The sequence below is a fragment of the Heliangelus exortis genome, chromosome Z (genome assembly GCF_036169615.1).
Source record: "Heliangelus exortis chromosome Z, bHelExo1.hap1, whole genome shotgun sequence".
Taxonomy (NCBI): domain Eukaryota; kingdom Metazoa; phylum Chordata; class Aves; order Apodiformes; family Trochilidae; genus Heliangelus; species Heliangelus exortis.
In genome coordinates, this window is record NC_092454.1 from 65,604,944 (window position 1) to 65,622,444 (window position 17,501).

General features: G+C 39.1%; 1 long non-coding RNA gene across 1 annotated transcript; it reads right to left on the reverse strand.

Annotated features, from left to right (window-relative positions):
* Nucleotides 1-13,385: 13,385 nt before the first annotated feature.
* Nucleotides 13,386-14,434, reverse strand: LOC139789405 (uncharacterized). The gene is made up of 3 exons (XR_011723166.1): nt 14,362-14,434; nt 14,162-14,286; nt 13,386-13,548 (listed from the first exon to the last, which is right to left on the reverse strand). It is a non-coding gene; the product is annotated as an uncharacterized lncRNA (long non-coding RNA).
* Between the last annotated feature and the right edge of the window lie 3,067 nt (nt 14,435-17,501).

The following is a 17,501-nucleotide window of genomic DNA, read 5'->3' on the forward strand; positions in this document are numbered from 1 at the left end:
AGCTGGCATTTACAGACAAACATATTTCCCCCTCAAAAAGAAGAAACTGGAAAATGAGAAGTTTTGCAAGGAATTTGAAACTGGAGAATATTTCCATATTTTCTTAAAAACTGGCAATTTAAGAAAGTTTTTTTATTCTTTCGCAGTGTTTACAATCAGGAGTAAAACAAGTGTTCTTTCCTTTAATAGTTTGGTAATTTACAGATCACAGGCAAGTTTGTTCCTTATTTCCAATTTGCTAATGCAAATTGAATTTATTTAGATCAGTATGATGTCTGCAGCATGTTTGAAATTAATAAATACATACTATAAACCAGTATTTTTAAGTGTCATGATAAAAAAGACTTGGAGAATCATATTTGAAAAAAAAAAATTGAAGATGGACTACATGATAATGAAGACTTCATTACATACATTATGCAGCAACCATCACATGCTTTCTGAAATTTCTTTCTGATTCCTATGGAAAGCCCAAGGCAAGCATTTCCCCTGCATTCAGAATAATGCCTTTATTTGCCCTGTCTTGCAGGAGGGAGAAATGAAGACATTGCAGCCCAGGCACCCAGCAATGAGGAACTGCAGAAATGACCAGATTAGATGTGTTTCTTGTGTGGTTGTATCTGAGGCTATAATGCTGTGGGCTCTTTTTAATTCCATCTGCTGGTTCGGAAGAAAAAAAAATAAATTCACTTACTTACTGATTTATTTTTCCAGATGAAATTATCAGGGAAATTCAAATGGAATTCAGGAAATCTTCAAGCTGAAGCCGAAATTTTTCTCTGAAACAACTTACTGCTTCCTCATCTATTTAAAAATTTGCCATCCAAGCCACACGGACTTGTGTTCTCTTCAACAACAGTTCACTTGTCATTTATTACTGTAGTCAGAACAGTGGTGGGGACAAGGCAAACAAGCTGGCATGGTTATTTGCTATTTCCAATGCTTCTGGCATAGTTTGACACAAGAGCAGTTTAACAGGGTGGATCATTACAGATGAGAGCTAATCTTTTGTAGAATCCGAGCCAATAATAACAAAGCAGGAAGAAAAATAAATACTTTTTAGTCTGGTTAAGTCTCAACAGAATCAACTGCTGAAGCCTATGTCAGGTCTGGTTTTCTTTTCTCCGAATTCATTAACACTCCCCCCTTCCCATCTGCACCCCAAGCAAAGAGAACAGGAAGGCAGCAATCAGTAACATGGCAAAACCAAGACACAGTTCACAGAATGGTCAATGGAGAGCTCCACTACCAATTTAATTAATCACTGGTAAATTTAATGCCATGTAATATACACTCAAATAAGACAATAAGTGATGAAAAGTAGAATAAAATATAAGCATTTAAAAAAGTCGTGTATAACACTCAAGGCCAGGCAGTGGAAAATTTTGTTCTTTGCAAGACAGTGACTGGGTATTGAGAGAAAAATTTAAGGGGAATAGACTACAATGGCAAATAGTACAGTAAATACTGCTTAAATAATGTGTTAATTTAACATCTGATTTTTAATTTTTTTAAAAACATATATAGCAAAATGGATATAGCAAAAAATGACTAAGTTACTGGATATAGTGATGAAATTAGGATGAGAAAGAAGCTTCCAAGGGAAAAAGAAAAATTAAAAAAAACAGAAGAATTGGAGTATGTGACAAAAATATACAGATTATGGAATGACATTTTTCCAGTACTTTGGGAAAAAAATGAGTGCCTTGAATTGACCTTGTTTGCTGAAGATGAATCTTCTAACATTGTACCAAGTGGCTGACAGACCAGGATTTCATAAAACTGATTTATTATGGAGATAGAAAGGTAAAGATGGAGAAAAAAGAAAAAGTACTTTATCCTGAGACTGTGAGTATTAATTGAGGTTATTTCTTGGCTGTTGTCTACATTTGATGGACAATAAGATGTTGTATTGGGTGCATGTGGCAAGGTTTTGGAAAAGGTGGGACTGCAAGGAGGGTCTCTGTGGAAGGAGGCCAGCGGCTGCCCCAGGATGGTCATAGATGGTTCCATCTGGTTCCACCTGGCTTCAGTGTAGGTGGGCACAGTCCAGCCCCTCACCCATGGCTGGAGTATCTCTGTCAAAATGTATTTAAGGCAGAAGAGCTGTTTTAGTATTTCTCTTTGTAACTGCCACTGCTAAGCCTCCACAGATGTGTATGCAGACCAATATTCTGTTTTGCAAATAGAATATTTCTAGGAATGTTATTTCATGAAATGTTTTTGATAAATAGACTTCTAAGGTATGTGAGGAAAAAAGCTCTGTAATATCACCTTTCGAAGACTTTTTTCTAAAATGCAGTACAATTTGTATTTTTTGTTTCATTAGAAAACATGAATTGCAGTGTAAGCAGTGGTTACCAGTGGAAAAAACCTTTCTGCTCTGTGGTCTGTGCTGAGGTTAAACTCTAAGACTTGTGCATATAGTTAGAACTGCTCCGTTCTGTTTCTGCTCACTGAAAGTGTCAGTTCCCTGGTGGTGTCTTTGATGGATTAGTGCACAGATCACTACTGCTAAATTCTGCATGCTCAGTTCATACCGAAAAGAAACTGGTAATTGCCTTCTGGCAAATTGAAGGAATCAAACGTTCCCTTCATATCATGCCCTAGCCAGCTTTGTGAGGCTCAGCAGTTTTTTCTACTTGAGAATCCACTCAAGGATACAGCAGTTAGATTTCAAATGGTTTGGAACTGCCTGCACATCATAAAAGCAAACACTCTAAATGTTGCACCAATGGCATTTTCTTTTAGTTGTTTTTGTACAGGTTTATTTCAATCTGTGAACGCGGATACTTTCTTCAGTTTGGATGTAGTAGAGTGGATATACGCTGTTGCCTGAGAGAATCACTCCTATACTCAGTATCAAACAATGAACATAAGCTGGAAACCAAAATTCACATTACAGCAAAAGGTTACTTCAAGAAATTGTGTTGTAGATGATCATTAACTATAAATATACTTGTGCTATACCTGCATAAATATACTTGTAAGGAATAATAACAAAATCATATATATTTCTGTTGTCTTAAATGTCCAAATATGGGCACTAATTTAAAATGCCTAGAATCTATGGTAAAAATCCTTTCTTTTTGGATTTGAATGTTTTAAAGTGAAGGAAATTCAATTTAAAGTGAAGGAAATTTCTGAGGACAGACTTGCAGTGATGTTTCTGTAGCTGTCAACTTTAACTTTCTCATTCACTTCATTATGTCCATCATGTGTAACACTTGCCCTTCTCCTTGTTCTAACTTCTGTTTTAAATAAAACATATCATGGGGGATTATATTTAATTAAGGTGTGCAACGACTATAAACTATTTTACTGTCAACACCACCATCGCAAGCAAACCCCTAAATCAAAGGTTCTGGTAACCGAAGAGCCTGAGCCTTCATGTTGTGATATTGTTCATTATAGGAAATGAATATTCTTAGTCACACTTTCCTTCAGAGTTGCACAGATGACACAGGCACATAACTTTCAGTATGGATTGAAAAATTACTTTTGCTATTTCTTTATTTTTAATTTTATTTGTTAAGAGTATATGAATATAAAAATATTCTACTTTTCAGTATAATAGCCTATATAATATATACATTTACTGTTATAAAGTTACTGGTTACCAACAGGAACGACAATTTTTCATCAGCAAAACTAAGAAATTTGTCAGAGTTAGCAATACCGACTTTTGATACTATTTGCCTGTATCATGAAGTATTGTGGAGTGCATTTATTTAAATAGATTAATTTTTTGTACCTTTTCACTTACTTTAAAATAGTGATTTTTTTACCATAATGTTTTCAAAGAACTTAGGAATGCTCTAAAAATGGCTTTCAGTGGCTTCTTCACTCAGTCAGTCATTAAATGCATGAGTTTTCATGCTTTTTTAATTCTCTATTTCTTTGAATCATTTGTCCTGTGTTTTAGAGCCAGGTACAAGACTAACATTGCAATGCTGATAATAGAGCCACTATACCCTGTAGTTTATGTAGAGTAAGATGCAAGTAAGTTGATACAGGAGCTGAGTTTTTAGGAATGCTTAGAAAAAAACAGAGCCAAGTCTGTTTCCAGAAGAAGAGGAGAATATTCAGCCAGTTCCTGAATTAGAATTGCTTTGTCTAATAACTGAGTGTTGTGGTTTGGACAGTTACTTGTCAGGACAGCCACCTGATGTCGACTGTGAGGGGCAATCAGGAAAAGGAGAGGAGACCAGTGGGTTGAAATGAAAAAAATTTAATATAATAATAATGAATGCATATTAACCCCAGTCCTAATATAAATCACAAAGACATATTTGTGATTTATAAAACAAACAAAGACATATTTGGCTCCAGGTAGCAGTGGAGAGCTGTCCATTTCCAGCAGGGGAGGCTGAATGACAGCACAATAACTCCAGAGAGAACATGATGGTTACAGCAAGTGGAAGAGGAGGCTCGAGGTGTGGGATGACTGATGAGACAGATCTCAGGGAGAAAGACATGGTAGATGCCCCAATCACCTCTGCAAACTTCCCAGTTTATAGTGAGGGTAATGTTTGCAGATAGGAATACTTTGGCTGGCTAGCTTGGGTCAGCTGCCCTGGGGCTTGCCCCTCCCAGCCCACTGCATCTCCGTGTTTCAGAACTGCCCACTAAAGAAAACCTTCACAGCAGAGCATCTTACCTCTTTTGTTCCCACAGAAGAGGCCTCTGCTGACTGTCAAAACTACAGGTTCTCTAAACAGAAAAATTATTTTAGAATTGAATGCCAGCAATACCGGGACATGGAGGCAATGATGAAGCCTGCATTTGATAATGCATAGTTTCAAGTTTGGGAGTCTTTGCAGAACTGATCTTTACAACACAATGAATGTTCATCTTTGCCTTTATTCTTTCCCTCCCATAGTTAATTAGAACTTCTTTCTACAGTTCTTTCCCTGGATAAGCCTGAACACAGACATGCTAGAATTAAGGACATTGGTAGCCACAAAACATGAAGTAAGATTCAGTTAGTTTGGAGTATTATACATCATCTTATATTCTTTCGCTGTGATGCAATCAATAGCCTGGGACAAATATTAGTGGCTGTAATTGTGCAACAGTTTGCCCTGCAACATTGCCTTATAGTAGTAAACGATGCCCTATAATGCAGCCCGTGGCAAGTGTGGGGCAGTGTCAGTACAGCACTTAAGGCAGGAAGGGCTACAGGGGATTATATCACTGTGCCCTTAATATGCCTTTTTACATCCAACTCACTTTGCAGAAAAGGCAGGGTCTTCAGGAAACCAGATGACTCTGAGGTATCTCTTGACCTCACTGACACTATTATTTGCCTTAACAGTTTATTGTACAGTATTTTCTTGGAGGTGCATTCAGCTTCTGAGCTGTGGAAGAAAGAATTGTGTTATTTCCCACAATTTGTTTTGGAGCATTTTCTTCTCTCTAGGTTAAGCTTAAAGGAGTGCTTTCATGTTATCCCACTTCAGGCAAAATTTCCTGAGCTGAACATTCCAGGCAGATTTAAAAACATCCAGCATAAATGTGAGAATGTGAGGAGATTAGGGAGGAAAATACCTTTCAGAGTAGAGCAGAATATGTGCTAAGAAGTAACTGGGCTGTTTTAGACCACTGAGCTGGATACAGCATGGCCGAAAAAAAAATATACTTTTCTCTTAGAGATAACAAAAAGAAATATATGAAGGCAGTTTTTTAGCATGGGTTAAGTCAGTGTCACGGAGATATGGGAAACCACAGAAGAATTAGTTTCCTCTCTTTCTGCAGGGTACTGCATATTACTCCTTTCCTGAATTTTTTGACCTGCAGATAGTAGAGAAAGGCATACTAGTCCAAACAAAGGATGGAAATGCTTAGAGCTATTTTCTCTATACAACAGGAAAGCCATTATATGAAACTGACAGAGTAAACAAATGTTTTCAGTCTGTATTGGCTTCAAGAGGCACCAGAAGGTCTGTCACTAGTGAGTTTTATACTGACTTTAGGTAGGCGACTACCTCGAATTCTGTATCAGCTTTAAGGAGAAAAGAACATTTACCAGTGCTGGTAGTGGTGGGGTGCCATCAGGAAATAAAAAGCAATAAAAGCTTCCAATACGGTGTGTAAGGCTATGAATTATAATTGGGAACTCAAAGGACAGGAAGTTGTAATGAAGATTTTCTGAATATTCTCATTCTCTCAGCCTTTACACCAGAAAGTTGTCATTGACTCTTCCTCAATAGAAAATCTTTTCTTATCTGAAATTCATCCCTTCAGTGTGAAAGGTGTTTTTAAGAAGGGATTCTAGCAAAACCCTAGGATTTAGTTTATAGGCAACTTTAATGCAGAAGAAATAAATGTTTGTATGCTTGTTTTCTGCCCTCTTTACAGGAGAGTATTTTGCATTAATGTTGTGTTCCATATCACAGGTACACACTAATTCAGTTCGTATTTTTCAACCCTTTTGTATTTTGTACATGCATATTAGAAGAAAAACAAAAAGTAACTTTCATCCTAGAGAAAATAATTTTTGCTGGATTTCCTCTACAGCTGGTGGAGAAAAATAAGTTTCTTTAAGCAGTCTAATGCACACAACTAAATAGGACTTTCTGCCTTCTGTCTCTCTCCTTTCACTGCAGTAGGAGCAAAAGAAAACATCCATCTTTGGATAAATTTGGCATTGTTGTATCTATGAAAGTCAATGAGAAAATGAGAGAATGTGGGGGTTCTGGCTGATGGCAAACTGAATGTGAGCAAACAGTGTGCCCTGGCAGACAGGAGGTCCAACCATGTCCTGGGTTGCCTGTGTCAAGCATGGCACTGCTGGACAGTCAAGGGAGGTGATTGTCCCACTTTGCACTGGTATGGTGTCACGTTGAGTACTGGATGCAGTTTTGGCCAGTATAAAAAAGTACAGAAAAGGACAGGAAAGAAATCAAACTGTTGGAGAGTGTCCAAAAGAGAACCATGATGATACTGAAGGGTCTGGAAGGGATGACCTATGAGGAGTGGGTGAGGTCACTTGAATTGTTCAGTGTGGAGAAAAGGAGGCTGAGGAGTGACCTCACTGCAGTCACTGGTTTCCTCATGAGGCAAAGACATTGGATTAGTACTGATGGGACTTCACTCCTGTGCCTGAAGACAGGACTCAGGGAAATGGCTGGAAGCTGCATCAGGGGAGCTTAGGTTAGATATAAGGAAAAGGTTTTTCACCCACAAGGCAGCTGAGTAATGGAAAGGCTCCCCAGGGCAGTGGTCACAACACCAAACCTGCCTGAGTTCAAGAAGCATTTGGATGATGCTCTCAGTCACATGGTGTGATCCTGGGGGTGCCCTACACAGGGACAGGAGTTGGACTTGGTCATCCTGATGTGTCCCTTCCAACTTAGCAGATTCTATGATTAATGTTATCAGATCTAGTTAGTTGATTTCCTTTCAGAGTCAGTGATTACCATGTAATACTATGTATTTTGTAAAATAGTTTAAAAGGGCAACTGTTTTGTACAGGAAGAAACTCTAGGTTGAGAAGAAGGTTGAGAAGTAGCTTTTTTTTTTTCCTTTTTTTTTTTTTTTTTTTTTTTTTTATTTTTTTTTTTATTTTATTTTATTTTTTTTAAATGAGGTGGTTTGCAATATCTGACCTGACAAAAAGGCCTATCTCATAGCATAGAACCAAGTAAGTCTATTAAGATTTCTCGTGATTAACCATCTTGCCTGCACTTTTTCACCTAGTGACTAAGATGGTTCTGTTCCTCTGCCTGCCAGACGTATTCCTTTAAAAATTATCTGATAGAGACAGCAGGTTTTTTTATGCATTCAGATTCAAATCTGTATATTTTCCAAATCAGGAAGAAATTTGTGCCAGAATGTGCTCAGAAAGAACATATTTGATCTAGCCAGTACCTATGGACAATAGTGCTGCCGTTTACTTAGAAAAAAAATAAATTAAGACCTGTACCAAATACCACGTGGTCACACAATAGGTTAAAGAAGCTGCACAAAATCATAGTAAAAGTACTGTAAAAATTCTGAGAAGTGTGTGTGTTTGGTAATAAACCAAATAAACTCTTTGAGACCAATTAGAATTAATTGCAAGAATTAATGAATTATGTATTATTCAATAATTCATTTAAACTACTAGTTTTAACCCTGTTTCACATTGGAGAATTGAGCTTTTAAAGACTGGCAGTCTGAAATATTTGGAAAAGAACTGATAAGAGTCTGATGGAAAGCTCTTTGGAGGTGTGTGTGTGTTTGTTCAGGGAAAAGAGGAGAAGACATACTGAGAGGATGAAATAACTTCATTGTTTTTCTTACCAGTCCCTATAATCTTTACACTGAAAGAGAAACTGCAACCAGATTAGAAAAAGGAAAGGGTGTGGAGAATGCCTCCAGCAGTACTGAGTGTGGTCAGGTTTTCCCAGCAGCATCCCACTGCCACAACCATGTTTAAGGAACCACTTTGTTCTGAACAGTCAGACCACCAGCTTAGAATCAAGAGACAACTCAAAACTCCCTTATGGGCTAATTTCCCAAAGTCATGCAGTAATAAGAGCTGTTGCAACCACCTTACAAAATGTGGATGTGGGATTATTGGCTAGCGTTTTAGTCACAGTAGTATTTTAGTCATTACTTAGCTTTGGCAACAGCAATTGAAAATGTTACAGGTAACAGAACCTGACCTTTCCTTTCTAAGTCCACAGGTTAAGAAATAAACCTGGTCAAGGAGCTGCAATGTCCACATTCTTTTTATCTGTGAATGCATTTGTTTCTGATTAAAGCAGATGAAGCTATTCAGAAAGATGCCAGGGGGGGAACTTCCATATATCAATGTAAAACCAGCATGGAAATGATGAAAAAAAGGACCTGTGTATAAGGTGAACACCATCATTCATCAATTCCCTAACAGACAAAGCCGGTGTAAAACATTCCAATCCTAATTGCATCCTAAATGTGTTTCTTCTGCTGTAATTGCTGTTAGACATTGACAATAAATGTCAGGGTCTGGCCTTGATACTGAACATTCATGGGGTTCTTCCTGTGTTTCTCTGTTGTCTCCCTAAGGTATCTTCCTTCACTGCTGGATGTGATATGAAATTAGACTGTGATGAATTAGGAATTGCATTTGCCATTAGCTGATATCAATGTGAGGAGAGGACCTGGAGATGAAGCTCGGTAGATGCTCCAAAGAACTTAGCGCAGTTCTTGTACATCTTGTGATGTACAAGATCTGTTTTTCCTTCTTCCATACTGTGTGTTTTGTTTTCTTAGAAACAGAAATAATTCATCCCATCCAGCCTTTGGCATTACTTGGCATGGAAAGGTATATTTCAGAGCTGTCAGAGATGACCTGATTAATTTCATATTGCATTCATCTGCAGCTCCTCAGCTCATATTGTTTACTCAGGGAGTACAAAGCAAATCCTTCTGTCCAGCCTATGAACTCAGAGACTGGTAAGACTCATAGAAACAAAAATGTGGCCCAGGAAAATCCCAGGTATTTTGATATTTTTTTCCATTCTAAATTAATCCCTTGGAGGCAAAATTTCAACAACCCCCAGCAAAATGAAAAATAGTTTTGCAACTAATTGCTTGTGTTTTGGACATGTCACCTCTTAAAACCAAACTTAATCTATTTACATAAATCCCCAAATAAGTAACATTTCAGAGATGATAATTTTTGACTACATAGCCTGGGCTTATCAGTTAGAGAATATCGGTATAGATTGTTAAACAGTGCTGAAATTGGAAATACATTAATTTGGATGCTTTATTGTAAAAACTTTTCAGTTCACTGCTTCTATAGTTTTAACTAATAAAATGTCTAACAGCTAAGTACACAAGGTGCTCTGGTTATCAGCTTGCTGAGTAACATCAATTCACAGAGAGAAGCTACAAAGACAGAGCCACACTAGTCTCCCCTTTCAGTCAATGAAAACATGGATGATGGTTTGCAGCTATACTTGTGATTTTAGTTTTGCTAGGATATCAGTTTATTCTCTGCATTTTTTAAAAGTATTTGTGACATAAGATTTCAAAAATTTGAGGGATGTGGTGTAATAGCCAAATTTTTTTTCCAGGGAAAAAAAAATCAATAAATGTATCTTCTGTATTCTCTTTATGTGCTAAACATGTAAGAGCATACAGCAGTGTTTTGAGACTGCTCATGTTTCTGCTGCTGTGTAACTTGTCAGAGTTACTGTAATAACTGGCTGATGTCAGCATAATTATAATCATCTGCAAGAACTCAAAGCAATAGATAGTTTTGCTGACACCTTAAATTGGTGACATTGTTGGTTTATTATAACTAAAAAATACTTCTTTCCTATAACACCTCACACACACTATTGTCTACTGAAATATATTTATTGACTAATAATTGACATTTACAACTTCTTGATTCTTTCTATACTAGAGAAACTTCAGCACAGACACTAGGGTTGGGAGCCATTTAGCTGTGGATTTCTGGTTCTACCCTTAAATACAAAAAAAAATTGTGAGAAATGAAGGTTGACTGCAAATCCAGTCTTCACAGTACTTCCTCTATTTAACTGAATAGTTTGGATCCAGGGCTGAAACTTTCATTATAAGTATAAAAAATTTCTTGGGGTCACTAGGTCTCTTCATAGACTAGATCTGATTCACCATTTTTTTGTGTAATAACAATGGTCTGTTATTATATTATTACATTATTATTACATAGGAATTAAAAAATTCCCATGAATTAACCTTTTTATGCATTTTACCTAGAAAATATTTGTATATTACTTAATTTTTGTCATTTCAGAAGGAAGAATTTTCAAGTGACAGTGTGTCATGACCCAGATAGTGCACCCAGGGAGATTCAGTTTGAAGCCCATTATTTTCTAAACTCCTTCTCAGATAGGAGCCAAGGTGCAGCTGGATCCAATCTTCATCTCAGACCTGGCCCTTCCAAGCAGAATTATTACAATGGTATGGTCCAAGGAAGTGTTCTACCATCAGATACCACTTGATTGTATTAAGGTGAAATGACACTTGAAGTCTGTATTTGAACAAAAGATTTAATTAGAACTACAAAAGGAATGACTCATAGAAGCTTATACTTCAATTAATATATATGTGCAAGCTGAGTAATCATAAAGCCTGCTATTTTGATTACAAAAGTCACAATACATGTATGTTCCAGCTGCGTAACCTGGGTAAAATCGTGGTAGGCCTTGTGTTAATTTCTATGATTTTAGGAAGAGAGAAAAAGAGAATAGCAGAAGTTAGAGAGATAGGTAACAGAAAATCAGAGGTCCTGGATCCAGTGTTGGACCAGCCAGTGGGGGACAGTTGGTGTCAGTGAAGCTCCTGGAGCCTACTACCACAGCTCTTCATAGAATCATAGAATCATAGAACTGGCTGGGTTGGAAGGGACCTCAGAGATCATCAAGTCCAACCCTTGATCCACTACCACTGCAGTTCCCAGACCACGGCACTGAGTGCCACATCCAGTCTCTTTTTAAGTATCTCCAGGGATGGAGAATCCACTACTTCCTGAGGCAGCCCATTCCGATGCTTGATCACCCTCTCAGTAAAGAAATTCTTTCTAATGTCTTCCTTTTATATGCCTATTTTGCTTAAGCAATTGTTTCACAACTAATACTGAGTGTGATCAAGACACATTAGACTGAGCAATTGGAGTGGAACTCCATCCCTTCTGGTCCTCAGTCCTTATCTCTATCGTTATCTCAATATGCAGACTCTAAGCCAGATATTTCCATAGGCACCAAGCAGTCCTTTGTCTGTCAGTCCTTTTGTTTTCTTTGGGGGATTACAATGGTGTTTTCAACACCACTTCCCAGAATAGGTCCTAAGGGCTTGTCCCTCACAGTGTGAAAAGCCACTAGGTCATCCAGAGATGCTGAAAATTCCATACTGTGTCCTTCCCTTGCACAGCTTGGATCTTGATAATGGCTTCTGCAGCAATTTAGAAATGATCCATATTATGCAAATACAACTTCAGCTTATTACTATATATATGTTGTAGCATGGATGGGTGGCCACAACCATATCTATGGCATAATGAAGGCAGAAAATTATGTGAAGTCCTCATTTTAAAGACCTTAGCAATTAAAAGGACTAAAAGAAAAAGCTGGCTAGGGAGGGAATATGTGTGTGGGTTGGCAGGTCTCTGAAGCAATAAGATGTCTCATCACGAGTCAGCAAGATATGGTTAATTGAAGTGAGTAATACTTCATTTGCATTTCATAATGTCATATCCCCTGCATGCTCATGAGTAGAATGATCTGAATCTGCTGCACTGATCATTTTCAAAACAGTGGTGTGAATGCAGTAAGAGTTCAGCACAATCTAGGGCACTGATTATTAACTTGCTGTATTTGATCCTGAGCAGCAGTCATCAATAGTTGATTCAGGATAACTGCCAGGGCGTTCCTCTATCCCTTCTTTCTGCTGTACCATAGCTGTATAAAAATTTCCTCTCTCTGAAAGGAAAAAAATTTAGATCAAAGTATTGAGCTGTCTGCAAGGATTTGAAAAGTGTCCTTAAGCAGGACTTACCTACAAAAGAGTCGTGGTAGTGTCACCATTCTCAGTAGTGGCTTATACCTCTAGCCATTTAAACTGATAATAAAACTCCGTTTACCTTCAGGAAGATCTTCAGGCTGAGAAAGTGGTTTATATTTACATAGTGCCTTCATGGTAACCATTTCAGAGAGGTGGAAGCGTTGGAAAATGGACCTGTCTACTTGGACTTCTCCCAGTGTCATTCTGGCTGCTTCTCTGTCTTCCCACTGTCTGGACCAGGCCTGGCTGTGCTGATGGATGTGGTCATCTGAGCATCCTGATGCTCTGTGTACAAACAGTGTGCTCACCCTTCAGTTCACTTGTAGAAATGGGATCTTGATAAATCTGGGGCACAGTGGAGGGTGGCCTATATGAAAAAGGCAATGCAAAGAGAGGAGGGTTAAGAGAAACTAAGGAGCTGAGCCTCCTTCCCTTCGGTTTTCAGTGATGTTTCCATTTTTCCATTTCTTTTAATGTTGTTTTGCCTTGTATACCTGCACCTTTATTTTCTATTTCCCTACATTACTGTGAAAAAAAACCAGCTAAAAATAAATATTTTTTTTTTATCTTATAGCAGTTGTAGCACAGAACCAACTGGCCTGCTAAAGTGACATTGCATGGGCACAGTCTCTACTCAGTACAACTGCTGCATAAACAGGCAGAATTAGTACTTGATGACAGAGGTTGTAGAAACACAAAGACCTGAAATACCTTCCTCCAGCTTAAAAGTTCCTGAGCTGTAAAAATAAAATCATCATGAATCTCTCGTACAACCAGTTGGATAATGAGCAGTAAACAGCTCAGGATTCCCAAGTGAAGAAAAATTTCACATTTCTGTGGATAATATGTTTTAATACTTAAAGATTTATTGCACAGAGTCTGAACTTTCTTTCAAGCACAGATGTTTTCCACTTCAGTTTTCACATCCTGCATGTTGATGCAGATTTTTCTGCTTGAGCAAGGAGTCAGCTACTGCAGATGGGACTTTGCAATGGAAAGCAGTGATCCACTTATTATTCAGCATGCCTAGGGATGAATGGAGGTTATATCTAGAGTACAACCCAGAGAAAAATGGCAGGTTGTTAAAAGAGTTATAGAGAGCCTTGCCCTGTCTGAGGTTTGCCCCTGAGCCAGAGCAGTGACCATGCCAGCTAATGAGCACCCAGCTCAGCTCTTTGAGTTAACAAGTGCTTGGACTGCAGAATAGATACAACAACCTTTGATGGTGGCACAGAGGGTAAGTAAATGGTTCTTACCGATACTGCTTCCAAAAAGACCTCCAGTCCCTCATGTCTGAGGCCTGCAGAATAAATCATACTCTCCTGTCACATGACATTATGAAATATCCATGACACATCCACACTTACTCTGAGCCCAGGGTGAGTGTGAGGCAGGCACCAACTAGGATAAAGCACCAAACAAGGAGAGCAGCCCAAGTCTCCTGAGAGTAGCAAGGATAAGCCAAAAGTTCAGTGATCACTGGGCAAATCACTAGTGACAAATAAGGTCCAAAGCTGAGCCATGACTTTCAGTTGTCACCTCAGTGATCAACAAGGCAGAAGCCCTTGCACAGGAGTACTCCAAAAAAAAAAAAGGGTACCACTATAACATTTAGCAAGTCAAAATGACAGATTTTCACCTGGGATGGAGACATTCAAGGCCCAGCTATAAACTGGGAACAAACAGGATCTGGGAGTCATGGTCAACAGCAGGCTCAGTGTGGGTCAGCTGTGTGTCCTGACAGCCAGGAGGGCAAACCTCATCCTGGGGAGCATCAAACAGAGCATCACCAGCTGATCAACAATTACACCACTGTGTTCAGCACTGGTGTTGCCTCACCTTGAGCACTGGGTACATTTTTGGGGCCCACAAATTAAGAAGGAAGTTCAAGTCCTTGAATGCATCCAGAAGAGGGCATCACAGACTGGGGTGGAAGGAATGCCCCATGAGAACAGGACTTTGTGCTTCTCTAGACTGCAGAGGAGGCTGAGGGGTGACCTTGTGGCTCTCTATTGCATCCTGAGAAGGGTAACCGGATGGATCACACAGATACAGCAGTGAGCTCCAGCAGCAGCAGTGAGCTCCAGCGGCACCCAGCACAGCAAAACCCTGGGGCCATGCCCAGCCCCACCACCAGCCCTGCAGCCACCCCCAGCTCCTCATCCTTTTGGACTCCTGACTGCAGCCTTGACTCCTCCCTCTGACATGGAGGGACATCCCAGCACGGTAGAGCCTGCCCTTCACAGGGGTCCCAGCCACCCCCATCCGTACCCATCCCTGTGGATCTGGCAGGAGGAGCTGGTGGTGGTGATTCCAGGTCCCCCTGCCCAGGGCTGCAGCCACAGCCCCTCCAGTTCCGGCCAGGACAGGGACCGCTCACCCAGGGGACCCCGGCACCCCCCAAAGAGGAGGGCCCCCAGACCCCAGGACTCTGCCCAGCCTCACAAGAGGCCATGCCACCAGCAGCCCTAGAGGGGCAAACAAGGGCCTCCTGAAGTGGGGGTTGTAGAGGACCAGAAATCTCTTGTTGGTTGCCTCCATCTTTCTGTTAAAGAAAATAAAGGCATAAAGCCTACAGAAGAAGTCTGGGTGTCACTAACAGTGTGGATGGCATTACTGTCCTATCCTGGGCAGCCCTTAGTGCTGCAGCCACCTTCCTTTCCTCTTTCGTTTTTGCTTTTGCTTTCGCTTTCACTCTTTTTCACTCCTCATCGAAGGCCAAGCCTCTCCCAGTCAATGTGAAGGGTGATTTTATGCTTGTACCACTGGACAGAGTAGGAGCCAGTCCTACTGCCTTGATGATAATCAAAACAGGTAAAGCAGATAAGACTTGATACTGGCACAGGCTCCCCACTGTAGCTTTGGATGCCCCCTTCCTGGAAGTGCTCAAGGACTGGTTGGATGGGACCTGCATCAATCTGGTCTAGTGGGAGGCATCCCTGCCCAGGCAGATGGGTTGGAACGAGATGATCTTTAGGTCCTAACCTAGGGTGTTCTATGATTCTATGACTAAAGAGAATTGCATTAATTCAATATTTACACATGATTTTTCAGTAATCAGTTTCTTGCCTTGCTCAGAACATAGCTGTGTTAACACTTCTGCAGATGCCAGAGACTGGGACTATGTGAACATGGGGAGAGCATGTAAAATACCCTCTTTTGTTAATTAAATCTGTGGAAATAACCACAGTCTCAAGACTGCACATACTTCAGAATTGTCCTTCAATGTACTGTGAGTCAGCTCTGGAACTCAAAGATTTCCCCTTGGCTCCTTGTGCTTCCTTATGACATGCTCCACCACACATTTTCGATGCACTGGATTCAGTGTGAATTGATACAGCTACAGTCAGAATTACTTCCAGTTCTCCAAAGGTGAGCAACTGGAAATTCCTCATATTTAATATGTTCAGAAGAACTTTTGCTAATAGTTCTTGTTTCACATTGGTATATTTTGTTAAAGAGTAAGGAAACTTCTCTTGGACAGTCAGATTTCTAGCAGATAAATTGCAAGTATGCAGAAAGCAGTATATTGGTCATCAGTGCCATCTTTTTAATGGTGATGTAAGCTTTAAATCGTGTCAGCAGTATGTATGCTGTGCACAGACTTTGACATAAATTTTTATTGATAACATAACATTCTCCTTCAGCTGCTAGATAGAATTCATAGTTCCATGAAAACAAGCTAGACATCAAAATTAGCTGAATTCTTGAGTAGGTGGTATGGTTACAAGGCTTCTGGGGCTTAAACTGACATTCTGTTTATCATAGGACCAAATTATATAAATATAGCTCAATCTCTGTGATGATTTCCTGCTACACAAAAATCAGTGATTGCTTATGGGAGACATTTACCATAAAAGCTGGTATCCTTGACAACACCAGAATGCAATAAAGTGCTTTACAGTGAGCTACTTTAAAAAAATATAGTCACATTCCATAACTTGTGTGATTATATGATAATAAAATTATATTGAAGACATTTTTTGAAAATATTTTAGGTGTTATTTTATATCACATTTGTGCTGTCACTCTGAAATTTAAAATTACAAGACATACTAAAATATCTCAACATGCAGAACAAAATAGATAAACTGTTGTAAAATCTTAATTTTTTTCCTGTATTTGGTTATCTTTTCTGATGTCTTAATGGTCCTAATATTAATTAGAGCAATGGACATTAACGTAGTATGTATGCACACTATGCCCAGGTCTTCCAAGTGTATTTTTTCCACAGAAACATATCTCTAAATATGCAGCATGAAAGCAAAGCAAAGCTATCAGTACTGACACATGAAGTATGTGAAAATAAAAGCTCTGAGATATGCAGAAATTGTTACGTCATTATTTTAACTTTCTTAGGTGTCATCACTTCCAGGTTCAACAAGTAAACAGCACAGAATAAGAGAGGCTGATCCTGATTTTTCTGTCTGCATGCCCATGGAAGGGAAGTCAGGGTAAGCACTCCAGGTTCAGGGCATTGATGACAGCTGCAAGTTTGAGTTGGAGCCACCAGTTATTCTGTTCCTGTGCTTGTGTCTGTTTTGAGGGTGAACCAAAGGGTCAGGTCTCGTCATTTTTCAGTTTCAGAATATTTTGTAGTTTACATTCCAAGCATTTTGAAGTTTTATCTAATGAAAAGCTGGCTGTCACATGGCAGCCTAAGATTACTCCATAAAAGCAATGCATCACAGAATGCTGAGGTACTTCCTGAGGACATATCCAGTGCTATATTCAGCTCTCCAAAAAAAAAAAAAAAATGATAGGAATAAACAAGTTTAAAAAATAGCCAACCTACCCCCCAAAAAACAACAGAAAGAAACCTGAAGTTATAGAGTAGGAACTGCAAGTAAATATATATGTACTGGCATGTGGATGATAAAGAAATAAGAATGGACATTGATGAGAAAGGGAAAATATCTAATACCAATATTGATATGACTAGGAAAATTAAAAATTTGGTCAATTTGTTCTTCAGATTT